Source organism: Ovis aries, chromosome 4 (assembly GCF_016772045.2).
Source record: "Ovis aries strain OAR_USU_Benz2616 breed Rambouillet chromosome 4, ARS-UI_Ramb_v3.0, whole genome shotgun sequence".
In the NCBI taxonomy this organism is placed as follows: Eukaryota; Metazoa; Chordata; class Mammalia; order Artiodactyla; family Bovidae; genus Ovis; species Ovis aries.
Window position 1 is genome coordinate 52,786,941 of NC_056057.1, and position 17,221 is coordinate 52,804,161.

The 17,221-nt window shown below is 39.5% G+C and overlaps 1 protein-coding gene across 20 annotated transcripts in view; it reads right to left on the reverse strand.

Annotated features, from left to right (window-relative positions):
• ST7 (suppression of tumorigenicity 7) overlaps positions 1-17,221 on the reverse strand; it is a 273,040-nt gene that overhangs the window by 122,591 nt on the left and 133,228 nt on the right.

Consider the following 17,221-nt stretch of genomic DNA (forward strand, 5'->3'; position numbering starts at 1 on the left):
GAGGGAGAACAGGGAATACATGAGTATATCACCAGTAAAACCAACTCTCATTTTTCTTTCTGGTGAAATCATTTGTTTCTGATGATAAGAGTTATTAGAATCATAGCCAAGTGCCATTAAAATGCTTCAGCATCACACAGGCTCAGAATACTAGGTTCAAGTTATATATCCTAAAAGAAAACAATTACATATAAGAAGAAAGAGCAGTTTTGAAAACTATCATTGCGAACAATTTTCATGAATTTATAGCCACTGAAGAGTCAAATCAAAGCTGGTTACTGAACTGTTAAGAGGAATGGAAGATGCTCTAATATAAAACATATCTGATGTGTGGGGCCCACACATCAGAGTTTTTGATGAGCCAACAAGTGGTAGTTCAACTTTAAAACAAACAAAAACTAACTGTATTAAATATAAAGATTCTAATACTATGATCACCCCTGAAAAAGAAATGTTAGCATACATTAATACAGTTTTTTCAACTAACTTATAATTGCTCATCAAAGCAATTAGATTCAATGGAGAAAAGATGAAAACTAAACCAATAAAAATGAAATTACAATTGTAAGACTAGCTCCTGCCACTCTGTTCAAATCAACACTACAGTAGATCTGCTTGCCCATTAAGTAAGGTCACTTACACATTTTATAAGTATATTTTAAGTCATTATTTGTATCTAGAAATTGCACAAAACTTTGCAAACCAAACAACAACTGACCTAAATGGTTTTTTGCTTGCATATTCACATTTCTTAACTGAAGTACTTGTGGAAGGGGATCATATCCAATCCTGTTTCAGTGAAGAACATTATAAGCAGGACTTTTATGTCATTAGGGGAAAAGGCTTTGGCATTTGTCCCGAGCTCAGCCCAGAAAGCAAAGTCACCAACATGAACAGAGATCCCATGCTCACTCATTCAACAAACGCTTCTCTCTGCTTATGAATGAGACTGTGGACAAAGAATGGAAGCATGAATCAGACATAGCTCCCGCCCTCTAGAAGGCCAAAGTCTAGCTGCGAACAGACAAGTAAATAAACAATCACCAGACGGTTTTGATAAGCGCATAGAAGGGTCCCGTGCACAGAATTTCACGAAAACACCTAAAAGGTATGCATCTTGGTCTGGGGGCTCAGGAAGACGTCCAGGAGTGTAAGCAGGAGCTAACCACACCAAAGTGAGCAGGAGGAAGACAGGAGGGCCATGTGAGCGAAGGACAGGGCCTGCTTGAGGTCCCACACATCAGCCTTCTCAGACGTTTGTGGACCTTCCCAAAGGCAGAGATGTAGAAGAATGCACTGATTCCGTCTTTCCTGACCGTGGGCCTGGTCTCAGCAAACCCTCCTCCCCCCACACCCACTTTAATCAAACCAGTTTGAAGGACTCGTGGTCTATCATTTGCCATCACAAATCTGGACTAACAAAGGGCTCAGTCAAAAGTCACAACATGACTAAGTGGACTCTTTCGGGGAGGTAGAGGAGGCACGGAAGGAGGACTCGGCCTAGGGCTATAAGGCAAGAAGAGGCACAGCTGAAACGTGGTCCTGCACTTGGCCATTAAAAAAAAAAAAGACTGTGGTTTGTCACTTCCACATAACAGTCTCTATAGAAAGAGGCAGATTTCTAAAAAAGATATCAAAAAAAATCAAGCAAACAATTCTAGTTACAAACCTAAAGCTTGTAACTGACAGTCTGATTCTGAGGTGCCTAAAATTCTCAAAATTCCCCTCCTCACACTATGAATGATTCAACATTTCCTTTTTTTTTTTTAAGTCACCAAAATAGACCATTCACTTTGTTATTCTATAATTATGAACATTCATATCTGTACCACACACACACTTTTCAGTAAGTTTCTGGGGACATAGAATTCAACGAAATCTATTTCTAAAAGAAAGAGGGAAAGCACTGCCTGAATTGTGAAGTGCTTTGGTAGTCCAGCTAAAAGCATAAAGCAATGGAAAGAAAAAGATTAGCTACTGAAAAATTATTGATCCACCGGAGATAAAATTTGAAGAACCAATTGACAAGCGAAAAAATTATGTGAGTTTTTAAAAGAGAGAAAAATAAACATTCTATACATTGTTTTACTTAAAATTATACAGCAACCATCAGAAACAATTAAAACAGGTTTCTCTACTACATCCAGTTATATATACCAGAGTTGGGAGAGAGAATGGTGGGCACTAAAAGAAACAGACAAATAGAGAATGAGAGAAGCAGAGATAGAAGCATTTACAGAGAGCGGAAGGTGTTCATTTAATAACCTACTAATTTTTATAGTCTTACTAAACATTCTGGGTAACATCATTAAGACCTGGCATTTGGCAATTCTGGGCACAAATATTAACAATTAGTACTTGCCATTTGAATCTATCTATGTATTTAAAGTGTACAACAGCAATTTCAAGACTAGAGAACTCAATGCTCACTTCAACTCTGTGAGGGCAATATTACTATTCATCTTATTTCATAGCTGGTGGCTGGGCAAAGCCCTAAACACAGTTATCCAGCCCCCAGAGCTCAGGCTCATGTTATCAAGGGTGCATATGAGGATAAAGCTGAAAAGCATGAAGGAACGAAACAGCAAAAGGAAAACAGTAGTCTTGCACTTGAAAGGGAGAGGAAGCTCTAAAGGAGAGATGCTAAAAGATGGATGATTTTACTGCTATTTCCCGGGGCGGGGCGGTGGGGGGGGGCGGGTAGGGGGGTGGCAGGAGGAGGCAGGATGCCACCCTGAAGGGAAGCATCTAGTTAAATATTCCTCCATTAAATGAGAGGTGCACCTTGCAAACCAGACTGTCTTAAACCTAGGAATACCTTGCCTACTTTCATCAGAGTCACTGGAAATTATTTCTGAAAATATGAGGGGGGGGCCTGCTGAAATACCTAAACATTAGACAGAAAACTTTGGGGAGTATAGTTTGAAACATAAACTGGATATTTCCTGACATCTATAGACATAGGAATACTATCTCCATAGCTGCTGGGACTCAGGCAAAACAAATGGTAAAGACTAATTTAGCTTTGGTAAGAATCAATTCATAAAATTGAAAACTTAGTAAGTCAGAAGGCTTTTCATCTGACCTTGCTGGATACACTAACAGGTCATTGCTCAAAGAATATTGCATCAATTATTCAAGGATGGCAGGCCTCAGGGAATGTTTCTTCAGGCATTCTGAAGATGCTGAACTTTAGTCGTGTCTGACTTAGTGACCCCATGGATGTAGCCCACCAGGCTCCGCTGTCCATGGGGATTCTCCAGGCAAGAATACCAGCATGGGTTGCTTTGTCCTTCTCCAGGGGATCTTCCCAACCCAAGGATCAAACCCAGGTCTCCCGTATTGCAGGCAGACTCTACCGTCTGAGCCACCAGGGAAGTCAAAACTTGGCACAGTCTGGAATTAAGTACAGGTCTGAGAATAAACTAGGTAAGAGGGGTGGGTAAATGAACTGAAAGCTCAATGACCTCTCTGGATTACAGAAGAGAGGAGGTAAGAAGATAATGTGACATGTCAACTGTGGAGAGTCAAGAGTCACCCCTGTGAGCTGGGAACTAGAATACCAGAGGGCTTACTCAGGAATCACGTGGGATGGCCCTGTGAGGTCCTGTCTGAGGAGCCAGCCCTGTTTCTGGCCCTTGTGACACCAAGAGTCTTCCCGCACATTCTTCAGAGCACAAACAACTCCCAAATTACACTCCTGGAGAACACACTGAACACGAAACGCTTAAAGAGTGTTTGACTCCTCAAGATATATTCTACTTTATACAAGTAGAATGAACAGGTTAAGGCAGCATCAAAGACTAGGAGGTACTGACTAGACAGAACTGAATATGCAGTGTGATAAAGTCTATAACACCCAAAAACATGGGTCTGCTTTGTCCCGTGTTCCATTTAATGCCTTGCTAAAATAGGGCATGTGAAGTAGAAAGAATTAGAAAGTTATGACAATCAGCAATCACTGAAAAGATTAGGACTAAAGTCCCTAGAAGAAAGGTTAAAGAAACTAAATCTATTTAAGCTGTATTGGGGGAAAAAAAAAAAGAGAGAGAGAGAGAGACTTTGTGTAAAAGCTTTATGCCTGGGAAAGAGAGAGGGGTTAGGAGACTTGGTCTCTGGACTGAAACCAGCAGCAGTGGTGAAGGTGAAGTCACTCAGTCATGTCCGACTCTTTGCAGCCCCATGGACTGTAACCTACTAGGCTTCTCTGTCCACGGGATTCTCCAGGCAAGAATACTGGAGTAGATTGCCATTTCCTTCTCCAAGGGATCTTCCTGACCCAGGGATCGAACCCAGGTCTCCCGCATTGGAGACAGACGCTTTAACCTCTCAGCCACCCTGGGAAATTCTGACACCCTCCAAGAGCTGCTCTGAGGCTCAGATTGAAACAGGCCTTTCCTCACCCCCTCACAACCAGTTCATACCTGCCGAGTGTCACCCTGGGTGGGGTGCTGGGGATAGAGCAAGGAGCAGAGTCCCTCCAAGGGGCTTATAATTCAAGGGGTGAGAGAGGTAAATAAACAACTAAGAGAACACATGAGGGAGTTAGGAAGACACACAGCACTCAAACGGATTAGGAGACCAAGAGAAATGTCTGCCAAGTGTAAGCGTCCCATCTGAGACTTGTAGGGTGAACCAAGAGTTACCCAGGTGAGATTACTTGCAGCTATTCTCAGATGAGACAAATGAAGATGAGTTCAGACTGCACTTCTCAAAATTAAAGGTGTTTACCACTCTTTGGTATTCTCCAAAATCATTTATCAAGGACTTCTCTCTAGTGACTTTATGCAGGGAGTGGATAAAAGAATACTGAAGAAATAGGGAACTCTGAATTCTTACTTTTCCTAGAAAATAAATATAAGTAAAATTTATTTCAATACAAGTTGAAAATCTATGATTCTGGAGCTGTTTCATTATCTACAACATAAGATAATGTGTCTTACAGGGTTGTTGTGAGAATTCAATGTGACAGTTTAGATAAATTGCCTAACACAGTAGATGTCATCAAATAATATTATTGTTGTTTTTTATATTACTCTTCCTTTTGTGATTGGGCATCTTCTATTACTATGGCATAGAAAGCAGAGGAGACTGAGCTGAATGTATAAGTAACAGTAGGAATAGTAGTCATCTAGCATTTACTTAGCACCTACTGTATGCCACGCACTGTGGTACAGACCACAGCCCAAGAAATAGATCACCTGCACTGTGATTTGTCTTTAGGCTAAACGCGGATGTCCTACAAAACAGAGTCAGTTAACAGAAGGGTCCTTTGAACTGGATTCTCACTGCTTGAGATGGAAGTAAACTTGAGGGTGAGTCTGAAGGCAGCCATTACAGAAGTCAAAGAAATCCATGTGGATATCCAATAGCTCTGGCTAACTGCAGTGAGCCCAGAAAGGGTGTTAAGATAAGCCAACTCTATCTGCTCCAAGAGCTTCTTTCTCAACCGTTCATAAATAAAATGCAGCTTCAAACTCTGCTTCCATGAGAGCAAGCTATTCCACATGCTAATCTGTGGCTGCCTTTGCAGATCTACTGATATTAAAATAGAAGCTCAGAGGAAATTTTTTTTAAATCTGGAAACCAAGTATCTTCATTTTACCCCAGTAAGTTTTTTTTTTAAATAGGCCACATATTAAATTTACAATATTTACATGTTTCAAAAAAAAATCAGTTTTACATCTGTAAAACCATGTCAGTTCAACAGAAGATTAAAGGCACACCTGGAGCATGCTTGTTCGTTTGTTGTTTCTGCTTCCCCTCTCCTTGCCCTTCACCCTGGTCTCCCTAGGCTGTGACAAGGTCTCAGGCTTTTATGTATCACAATTCCCTGGATAAATTCTGTAGCATTTATCCTTGAGAGGAGAAAGACATGGAAGTATATTTTTAGACGTGTTCTTATTGCAAGAAACCCTCATAAATCATTCTGTCAACTCTTCCCTCTACCCTTGACGTTGCGTTGGCAATTTTACAGGTATACTGTTTCTGCTTTATCAGGCGTCTGGCTCTACTGAGGAGTGGAGCTGAGCACATTCTTTCTTTCCTCATTTGTGATGGAGAAACTACATTGAAGCAATGCTTAATCTTCATGGCTCCTTGTCCCTTGCTGGAGGGAGTCCATCTGTCAACAATGAAGGACTGTCCAAAGCCCAGTCACATATAAACCTTGGTAACCCAAAGGACCTGGAGAAGCGAGATCTCAGATTACCTGTTCCCTTTTATTTACAAGCAGGCTCATGATGAGAGACTATAGTCAAGAACAGGAGAGCAGCTTGTATAAGTCTTTTACATTTTTAGCTATTTAAAACATGCTTTAATTTAGAGTTGAAGATTTATGACTCTTCTTATTTCTCATAAACTGTTTGACATCAGGAAGAAAAAAAGACATAACTGCCTCTAACGGGAGAAACTTCTACAATGAGACAGAAGCCTTATGGAAACATGGTCCTCCAGGCCCAGGCCTCCTCTCACCTCCAAGCAGTCACTGTGTTCTCCATCATCCAGCACCCAGCAAAAAACCTGGTCCACAGGGATACTCAACGTTTGATAGGTGATAAAGTCATTAACAACCATTCCTCAGGACTTCTGATTTAAAAAAAAAAATTCCTAAGTCTAGAAAAATTGAAATTCCTTAATGGCTGTGACCTGTTCTTCTGGGAGAGAGAGAGAGAGAGAGAGAGAGAGAGAGAGAGAGAGAGAGAGAGAGAGAGAGAGAGTGTGTGTGTGTGTGTGTGTGTGTTTCTGTCCCTAGAGTACCTGTACATTGTGAGACGCATATTAGGTAGATTGAATGACCACTACTCACTGCTAAATCAAGAAAGTCCAGACATGCTTATGCTATCCTCACGTAGTAAGGCCTTGGCTATATAGAACCCTCAGTAATGAATTATTTGGGATAAAGTGAAAATGAATATATTAGTTGCTCAGTCGTGGGTCTGACTCTTTGCAACCCCATAGACTGTAGCCTGCCAGGCTCCTCCGTTCATGGGTTTCTCCAGGCAAAAGTACTGGAGTAGGTAGCCATTCCCTTCTCCAGGGGATCTTCCCTGGATTTTCCAGACTCAAGGAGTGAACCTGGGTCTCTTGTATTGCAGACAGATTCTTTACCATCTGAGTCACCATGAAAGCCCTATTAAAAATCATAAGTTTTCTTTTTCAAAGCAATTTTATAAGGAAATCTTTCCAAAATGCATCACATACTTGACGGCATCTTTAAACAAAATATTCAGAAAATATTTCAATCTTTACTTGATGGCTGTAAGTCATCAAAATGAACATAAACTATAGTACTATGCTAGCATTCAGCAATAGTTTTAGAAGCCCTTTCAATACCCTATGTTCTTTCGCTCCAAAATGAAGTGATCCCAGACTAATGTGTTTTTTCAGTCTTTCTCATATTTTTGTCACCTGGCATACTATTATTTGTTGTCATTGTGTGCCTGCTTCAAACTGCTTTCTCTCCTTTTTAATAAGCTACTTAAAAATCTACGGTTCCTTCAAAGGCAAGTAATCAACTTTGGTCATTCAATAAATACTGATATTTAATGTATGTCAAGGGGGCTTCCCAAGTGTTGCAGTGGTAAAGAATATGCCTGTCAATGCAGAAGACACAGAAGACATGGTTCAATCCCTGGGTCAGGAAGATCCCCTGGAGGAAGAAATGGCAACCCACTCCAGTATTCTTGCCTGGAAAATCCCATGGACAGAGGAGCCTGGCAGGCTACAGTCCACGGGGTCACAAAGAATTGGACACGACTGAGCACGCAATATATGTCAAACACTGTACAATGCTGAGGATACAAAAATATATAATACATAGTTCTTATCCTCAAGGAGCTCTGCATTTTGTGGAAGAAACAGACATGGAAACAAATTAACAGTCAATTCTTCATCTGAGTATTACTCTGGAAATAGAAAGTTGGTACTCCTACATCAGCCTTGGGGTAGGGTGCATGTGTGCGTGCTAAGTCGCATCAGCCATGTCCGATTCTTTGCGACCCCATGGCCTGTAGGGTAGGAGATAGAATATGCATTAAAAAAAATGTTCCTTTGATAAGATTGCTAAGCAAAGCCAAAGGATGTGCACTGGAACTAGGTAAAATAAGACCTGTGACCTCCCATTGGTAACTCTTTGATGCTCATCTGTATGTGCCATATACACTGGCTTAAAAAAATATATATATTATATATATATACAGCTTGGTGGTTGAGGAGTTGAAATGACTGGATGGCTGAGTTCTAGAAAGGTCCAGTATCACTGCAGTGAGCTATAATACACACATCTATAGCATGGCTGAAATCAGTATTGTAAATATAAGAACACTCTTGGTGGTTCTTGTGTTCACAATAAAAGTGAAGTCACTCAGTCATGTCCGACTCTTTGTGACCCCATGGTCTATAGCCTACCATGTTCCTCCGTCCACAGGACTTTTCCAGGTGAGATCACTGGAGCGGGTTGCCACTTCCTTCTCCAGAGGATCTTCCTAACCCAGGGATTGAACCCGGGTCTCCCGCATTGTAGGCAGATGCTTTACTGTCTGAGCTACCAGGGAAATCCCTGTGTTCACAATGGGGAACTCCAAAAAGCTCCTTACAGAATCAATCATGCAAAATGTGTTTGGACTTTTCCATCATCTTGAAAAGAATTTGGTCATCAGCTTCTCATCCTTACTTTACTAGAAGTTATTTTTTAAAAAAGAAGCCCTAATGGTTCGATTTAAGTTGATTACATGCTGCAAAATTCATTACGTAAAGGACTACAATAGAGATACTACCCAAAAGTGTTCAAAATATCTGTGGCAACCCAGTAGTCTGAATAGATAATTGATAAATCTAAGATGCATGGAAATAAGAAAGGTAAGAAGAACATTAACAAGAGTAAGGGAAACACAGTCTAAAACATCTTTCAGCAAATTCTCTGTACTTATTAATCAGTTCACTCTTTTATCCAAAATGTACTTGGCTTATAAAAAGTACAAGACACTGAACTAGACACTGGGGTGGTGAAATTAAAAAATAATGAGACTGACCTAGAGAAAGGAAAATAAGATGCCTACACAAATAACACAGAACAGAATATGAAACATATCAGAAAAGAGGTACAGACAAAACTTAGAGGAATAGAATATCACTTTCCTCTAGAAGGATGAGAGAAACTTAATGAATCAGATGGCCTTCTTCCTGGGCTTTGAAAGAAGGATAAGCTTAGAGCATGAGGTTGGAGATGAAAAAAGATAGTGTAGGACTCCAGAGAGACATGACAACACACCCAGAGGAACTGGGTTGCAGTACGAGGCAGAGGAGGAGAAGCAGTGGGTGAATGTTAACTCAAATACCAAGCCGAGAAAAGCAGACTTTACACAGAGGACAGCGAGAACATACTCACCATTCATGAACAAAGATATGAGCAAGACAGGTGCGTCTGGTAGTAATGAAGCAGTGTGTAAAACGTAGAGCTTTAGGAATTATTTCAGAAGAGAGCTCCTGTAATACCATGAGGGGGGGCAGTTGGGCATATCAGATGTTGCAGAGATAAATTCAATGGGATTTGGCTCTTAACAATGTGACACAAAGAGTAAGAGTTTAGAGACTGTTGGCAAAATGGAGCCAAAGTCAAATGGCAAGTGATTAAAGACAGTGAGTAAGTGGTAAGGAAATTACAGCAGCAGGCACAGGCTACTTCAACAGGAAGTCTGGCAGGAAAGGAAAAAAGAGCATTTATCATTAAGTGTGACTTAAGTACAGAAAACAGAAATAGCACCTTAGGAGTTAATAAGTAAACTAGGAAGGAATAAAACTCAAACCTTTATTCTACTGTAGCAATATTAGCCCCCCTAAGAAATCCAATACTGGTTCATTCTTATACCAAGCTTTTAAAGATATATAGTTAATCATTAGAAATGTGTCTACTTTCTCTCAGATTTTTCTTTTTACATACATCTGAAAGAATAATTAAAACAGTGTGAAGTATTATAATTGACATGATTCTGAACCTAACAATTACACTTATGTGCATTCTGTTTTTATCAGTTGGGATTAAATGACAAGACAAAACTAAATTGTTTTCTATTGAATTTATTCTGATTTTTGTACTTTCTAACAATTTCCGTGCTCTGTTTTGAAACCCTCTGCTGACTCCAAGAGTTTGCCCACATGAAGATCACAGTTTGGGCCAGAGAAGCAACTATAGGCCACAGAGTAGTAAAATTAAAATTAAGTTAGGTGTTTCTTTTAATCAATGACTAATCTTCTTCGCTTTTGAGTGAATAGCTGCCGCACAACAGAAGGTCTGCTGGAAGTGAAGTTAGGCTATTTCCTTTTCGGTGAGGACACATAACCCACAGAATAAAGAAGCCACAGGGGAAACCACTAGACAGACCAATATTTTGGTACTCAGCAGCTCCAAAGATCCACAATAAACCTCTGGATTCATTATTTTCGATTCCAGTAACTAGTCTCAGCTTTGTATTTGCATCAGATGAAGCTATTATTCCAGAGGACACTTAAAATTATCTCCCCAGGTCCAGGGCTGGCAGCAAATTCTAAGCATTAAGGCTCAAACGAATCCAGCTTAAATCAACGTCCACAGGTGACAGCCAATAGAAACTGGAACATTGGTATTTTCAAATGCTAGTAAGCCAGCTTGTTTTTTTAATATATTTTTAAAGATGTATCTAAATTCCAGATGCCCTATGCCATCCCTAATACAAATGCTCCTAGTGCCTGTTTCATGGCCTTTTTTCCCTTCCAAATCTACTCTTACCATCTCAAATAGTTTTCAGACATGGTCATCCCTCACTGTGAGTGACCCATTCATCTATAATATAAAAAGAAAGAAAGAAAGAAATTTGGATGTTTTAATTAGCATTGTCTAATGCCTCATTCCTTAGGATCCAGCATTTTACCTACAGGTGGATCAGTAGTGGTTAAAACCCAGGATTAATGAGGTGACTGTCCTGAGTCTGAATGAGTCAGTGAACCTCATACCAAGAAATCCTGTGCCACAAACTAGAGAGCACCCCTGGCCAGCTGTACTATAAATAGGTATTACCACTTGGAAGCCAAGCAACACATTAGTATAAAATAACCACACTTAAAAAGAAAAAAAACAGGGCTTCCCTGATGGCTCAGTGGTAAAGAATCCACCTGCCAATGCAGGAGACACAGGTTCAATCCCTGATCCAGGAAGATCCCACATGCCAAGGAGCAACTAAGCCCGCTCTAGAGACTGGGAGTCACAACTACTGAAACTCCATGTTCCAGAGCCTGTGTTCCATCACAAGAGAAGCCTCCCAAATGAGAAACCCGCGCACCACATCTAGAGACTAGCCTCCACTCTCCACAGCTAGAGAAAAGTCCGCACGGCAGTGAGTACCCGGGCATGTGTGCTCAGCCGCTCAGTTGGGTCTGACTCTTTGCGACCCCATGGACTGTAGTCCACCAGGCTCCTCTGTCCATGGGGTTCTCCAGGCAAGAGTACTGGAGTGGGGTGTCATTTCTTCCTCCAGGGGATCTTTCTGCCCCAGGGACTGAACCCACGTCTCCTGCATTGTAAATGAATTCTCTCCCATTGAACCACCTGGGAAGCCCAATAAATATCCAGCACAGCCAAAATAAAATAAATTTTTAAAAATTACCAAAGAAAATGATTAACTTTCAAGGTTATTTTTCCAAAACATTTTGAAAAACAAACAAACAAATTAATCTTCCCCCTGCAAAAAAAAAAGAGAGAGAGAGAGAAAAAAATAAGAAAAGAAAAACCAGCATACATAGCACTGCTAATGATAACCTGCACAGGCCGTTTTTCTTAGGAATAATTGCTAAGATAAAATCACGCAAACTGACAGATGTAGAGACGAAAGCACAAAGCAACATTTAACATAACTACTCAGTAAGCAAGTACAGTAAGAGATTTGCAAAAATGCCACTTTCAGTATAAATCAGATCACTATCTGCAAGATGTCTAACACCATCATTATGAGGACAAAAAAGTGTCTTATCAGACCACACTTTAAAATACTTAGTTCAACAAAGTGTAGAGAGAAAGATTAACTAATATTTACTCAGGAGACGTACTAGAGCTACATGTGTCAGGCACTGTTTTAGGTTAAACATTTTAGATCTTTAATCACTTGATCCCCACTGCAGATCCACAAAGTACATCATTACTCCCATTCTCATCCAAGGACATGCAGCTATGAGCAATTTGAACATTGCTCTGCCAGACCCCAAAGCTGATACCATATTTGGGAAGGTAAAACAGAAATGCCCAAGTTTCACATTTGCTGTTTGAAGTTTCCAAAGTTCTTTTTGAAATGGCACTGTGGCACTTGCTTCAGAGCCAGACCCTGAGACTGGGCTCAGGGAGCCCACTAGGACAAAGGACTGCCCCAAACCTTAGCCTCGGGGGCACGCAGGCCCTGAGGTGACTTCCTGAGTTGACGTGAGAGTGAAGGTGGCCGATTACTGAGACATTCATTACCACACAAACCTCATGTTAAATGACTTTGACTCTCCCTCAAGACAAGACAATGAAACATGACATCTGCAAGTTCTGATGCATTCTGCTCTGCATTCTGTTTTATTCTGTATATTGCCCATTTAAATTATTATGCTCTTGGGAGGGGGTTTCAGGATGGGGGACACATGTACACCCATGGCTGATTCATGTCAATGTATGGCAAAAACCACTACAATATTGTAAAGGAATTAGCCTCCAATTAAAATAAATGAATTAATTTAAAAATAAATAAATAAATAAATTACTATGTTCTATGTTCAGTCATGTCAGACTCTTGCAACCCCATAGACTGTAGCCCGCCAGGCTCCTCTGTCCTTGGGACTCTCCAAGACAAGAATACTGGAGTGGGTTGCCATTGCCTTTTCAACTCAGCTATGAGGGAAGCCTAAATTACTATAGGTCAAGATAAAAATCCACAATCAGATATTTCACAGAGAAATAGGCAGCACCATCTCATGGTCAGGACATAAATATGAATATTGGTAGATCTGGCTCCTTTCTCTGATTCTTTATTAGGCATCATTCATTCTCCTCCATTTAAAATTACAGTGTGAACTTTTTCCAATCTCAGTAAACATTTTTTGAAAACATGATTTTAATGGCTCTGTAAGAGTACTTCCTCCTAAAGTTTTTTTTAGTATAATTTATATAAACTACTTCGTCAATGGAAATTTAGGTTGTTTCTAAAGTTTTTGATGTTACCAATGCTATTAAAATGAAAGTGACTATTGCTTTGATAGGCATCTCTAATGATTTCCTTAGAATGGATTCCTAGAAGTAATATTAATGACCTAAAGGTGACAAGCATTTTAAAGTCTCAATTCAAGTTGTCAAATTACTTTCTGAAATGGTTGTGGTGCTTTCCACTCCAGCAGTGTTTGAGAGCATCTGTCTCATCAAATTAAGCATTATGTGTTCCCAAATTAGTAGAGAGGAAAGGAGGGAGGGAGAGTCGGAGGGAAGACACAGAGAAAGAAAAAGATAGAGAGTAAGAAAGGAAGAAAGGAAGGAAGGAAGGAAGGCAGAAAGGAAGAAAAGGAGAGGTAGGGAGTTATTTCTTTGATTACTAGCTAAGAAAAAATTTTTTCATGTTTATTTTCTCTAGTTTTTAATTCTTTGGGGAGCATCACAGACAAAACCAGATCTAAAAATGACGGGAGTGAAACAAGTCAACAGCTGCAGAAAAAAACCAAGTAATTTCTGAAAACAGGGAAGCAAGGGACCTAACTGCTGAAAGGAAACACTTAGGGGGGAAAAAAAATCCCACTTGCAGAGTACTGGGGTTAAAAATACCTTAAACTGTCTACCTCATTTTAGTCTGAGAGAGAAACGCTGTCTCTTCTTGCCACAGAGCATTAGTGACTTGAAGTACTCCTTTGTTTTCCCTTTTTGGTGTTTTTCCCCTTCTTTTTCTTGTACATGATTGCTAGATACTTGTCTCTTATTTCCTCTTTCTTAGGAATAATGACTATTGCCGACTCAAACATTACAAAGATGGACATACTCAAATGATAGAGAACAGGTATTTATGTTCTATAATAAAACAAGGAAACAGAAAAAAATTAAAGTCTAAAACTGATTCACTCCTAATACATTTGATCAAAGTAAAAACATAAAATTTATCTTTATTCTTAACAGATTTTTTAAAAAATAGAGCATGTCCTAGCTGCGGAAAATTTATAAAGACTTTTATAATCATAATTTTTAAATGGCTAAAAATTTTCATTGGTTCTAAGACTTGACATCTGACTAGCAGAAAATATTTATAGGATCTTCACAAGACTCCCAGTTGTTGATTTTCACTACTTCATAGGGTCTTATTATTCTGCCCATTTTTACATATAACAATTACTCGACTTGCTCACCCAAAGTCACACAGCTAGAAAGTGACATACCCAAGACATAAATTTAGGCGCAACTGGCTCTGAAGGCTGAGTGCTTCATCACCGTGCTACGGGCATCTTCTACTGGAGGGACTGCACAACAGCCCTCACCCAGAGGCTCTGGTCGGATCATTTATTTCCATCTGTGCTCATTAGTTTACGTACGGACTCTGGCTGCTTCCATGCCACTAAAGCAGAGCTGAACATTTGTGACAGACTCTATGACCTGCAAAGCTGAAAATTCACACTATTTGGCCCTTGGCAGAAACAGTTTGCTGACCCCTGGCCTACATTAAATAAAAAGTGTTTCTCTAGTATTTTCTATTGATGTATCCCTTAATGGCAGAAGAAAATGAAGTGGAGTCATGAACCCCAGTTTGAGAAGCATACATTTAAACATCCATTTGCTCCTTTACATCTTGCTGGGGAGTCATCAGTGTTCCAACAATGCTGCCATTCATCCAAACTTTTTAAAAATTGTAATTGTAGCCTGATGTACCTTCTTTTCAGCAATCTCAACTCTGGTAGATGTTAGTATTTTGAAGGTAGATTTTACCTTTGGTAACATGTAAAATTTTGTATGGCCCAAACCAGTGCCTTAGTTAGCTAGTTAAACTGGTATTTTTTGGTTTTTATCACATAGTTTATAGATAAACTAAGAAGCTGGTTCTTTTATATGACCTGTGCACCAATTCAGATATCAAATATTATTTTGCTTGTGTTAATTTGTCTAGGCTACAATCTCCAGTCATTTAACCAAACACCAATCTAAGTATTGCTATAAAGGTATTTTGTAGATGTGATTAAAGTACACAGCTAAGACCAGAAACTATAAAACTCCTAGAGGAGAACATAGGCAAAACACTCTCAGACATAAATCACAGCAGGATCCTCTATGATCCACCTCCCAGAATTCTGGAAATAAAAGCAAAAATAAACAAATGGGATCTAATTAAAATTAAAAGCTTCTGCACAACAAAGGAAAATATAAGCAAGGTGAAAAGACAGCCTTCTGAATGGGAGAAAATAATAGCAAATGAAGCAACTGACAAACAACTAATCTCAAAAATATACAAGCAACTTATGCAGCTCAATTCCAGAAAAATAAACGACCCAATCAAAAAATGGGCCAAAGAACTAAATAGACATTTCTCCAAAGAAGACATATGGATGGCTAACAAACACATGAAAAGATGCTCAACATCACTCATTATCAGAGAAATGCAAATCAAAACCACAATGAGGTATCACTTCACACCAGTCAGAATGGCTGAGATCCAAAAATCTGCAAGCAATAAATGCTGGAGAGGGTGTGGAGAAAAGGGAACCCTCCTACACTGTTGGGGGGAATGCAAACTAGTACAGCCACTATGGAGAACAGTGTGGAGATTCCTTTAAAAATTGCAAATAGAACTGCCATATGACCCAGCAATCCCACTGCTGGGCATACACACCAAGGAAACCAGAATTGAAAGAGACACATGTACCCCAATGTTCATCGCAGCACTGTTTATAATAGCCAGGACATGGAAACAACCTAGATGTCCATCAGCAGATGAATGGATAAGAAAGCTGTGGTACATATACACAATGGAGTATTACTCAGCCGTTAAAAGAATTCATTTGAATCAGTTCTGATGAGGTGGATGAAACTGGAGCCAATTATACAGAGTGAAGTAAGCCAGAGAGAAAAACACCAATACAGTATACTAACACATATATATGGAATTTAGAAAGATGGCAATGACTACCCTGTATGCAGAACAGCAAAGGAGACAGAGATGTGTATAACGGACTTTTGGACTCAGAGGGAGAGGGTGGGATGATTTGGGAGAACGGCATTCTAACATGTATACTATCATGTAAGAATTGAATCGCCAGTCTATGTCTGACGCAGGATACAGCATGCTTGGGGCTGGTGCATGGGGATGACCCAGAGAGATGTTATGGGGAGGGAGGTGGGAGGGGGGTTCATGTTTGGGAACGCATGTAAGAATTAAAGATTTTAAAATTATTTTTTAAAAAAATTAATTAAAAAAAAAAAGTACACAGCTAACTTTAAGAAGATTGTCCTAGATAATCTAGATGGACTTGATTCAATCAACTGAAGTCTCCCTTGACAAAGAAGAAATTCTGCCAGTGGATAGCAGTTCCAGTCTGTCCTGAGGAGTTTAGACTCACCTAGGCAGCCTATGATCACGTAAGCCAGCTCCCTGCTTCTCCCTTTCTCTCTCCTCACTCCCACCCTGGCATTATTGTGTATACACACACATACACACACACCAAAGAATCTCCCACTGGTTCTGTTTTACTAGTAAAACCCTGATACATCAAGTCTGAACATATTTCAAAAATAATTTTAGTTCTTTTTTCATACTTAGCATTTTAGACAAACCAATCCCTTGGATAAATATAGCCACCTAGAAATGAAACTCATTACTTTATAGTCACATTATTATATTATCACTCCTATTACATCTGAATTCCTCACTTCCCTCTGGCAAACCACAAATTCTAAAAGAGTAAAATTAAGCTAAACAAAACCTACTTGAGAGTATAAAGCACTGAATTTTCATGTAAAGTATAAATGTCTTAAATAAACTATAGCAGTAAGAAGATAGATAAAATTATTAAAACTTCTGCTACAGGTTATGCACAATCACACTGAAAACGGTTACTATGAAAATGCCATAGTCTAAAAGAAATTTTAATTCACTAAAAGTCTAACAAACTGTAGACAGACGCTCAAACATTTCCCGCATCCAAAACATCAACAAAGATGAATAATTTGAGAAACATTCCAAACCAAAGCACT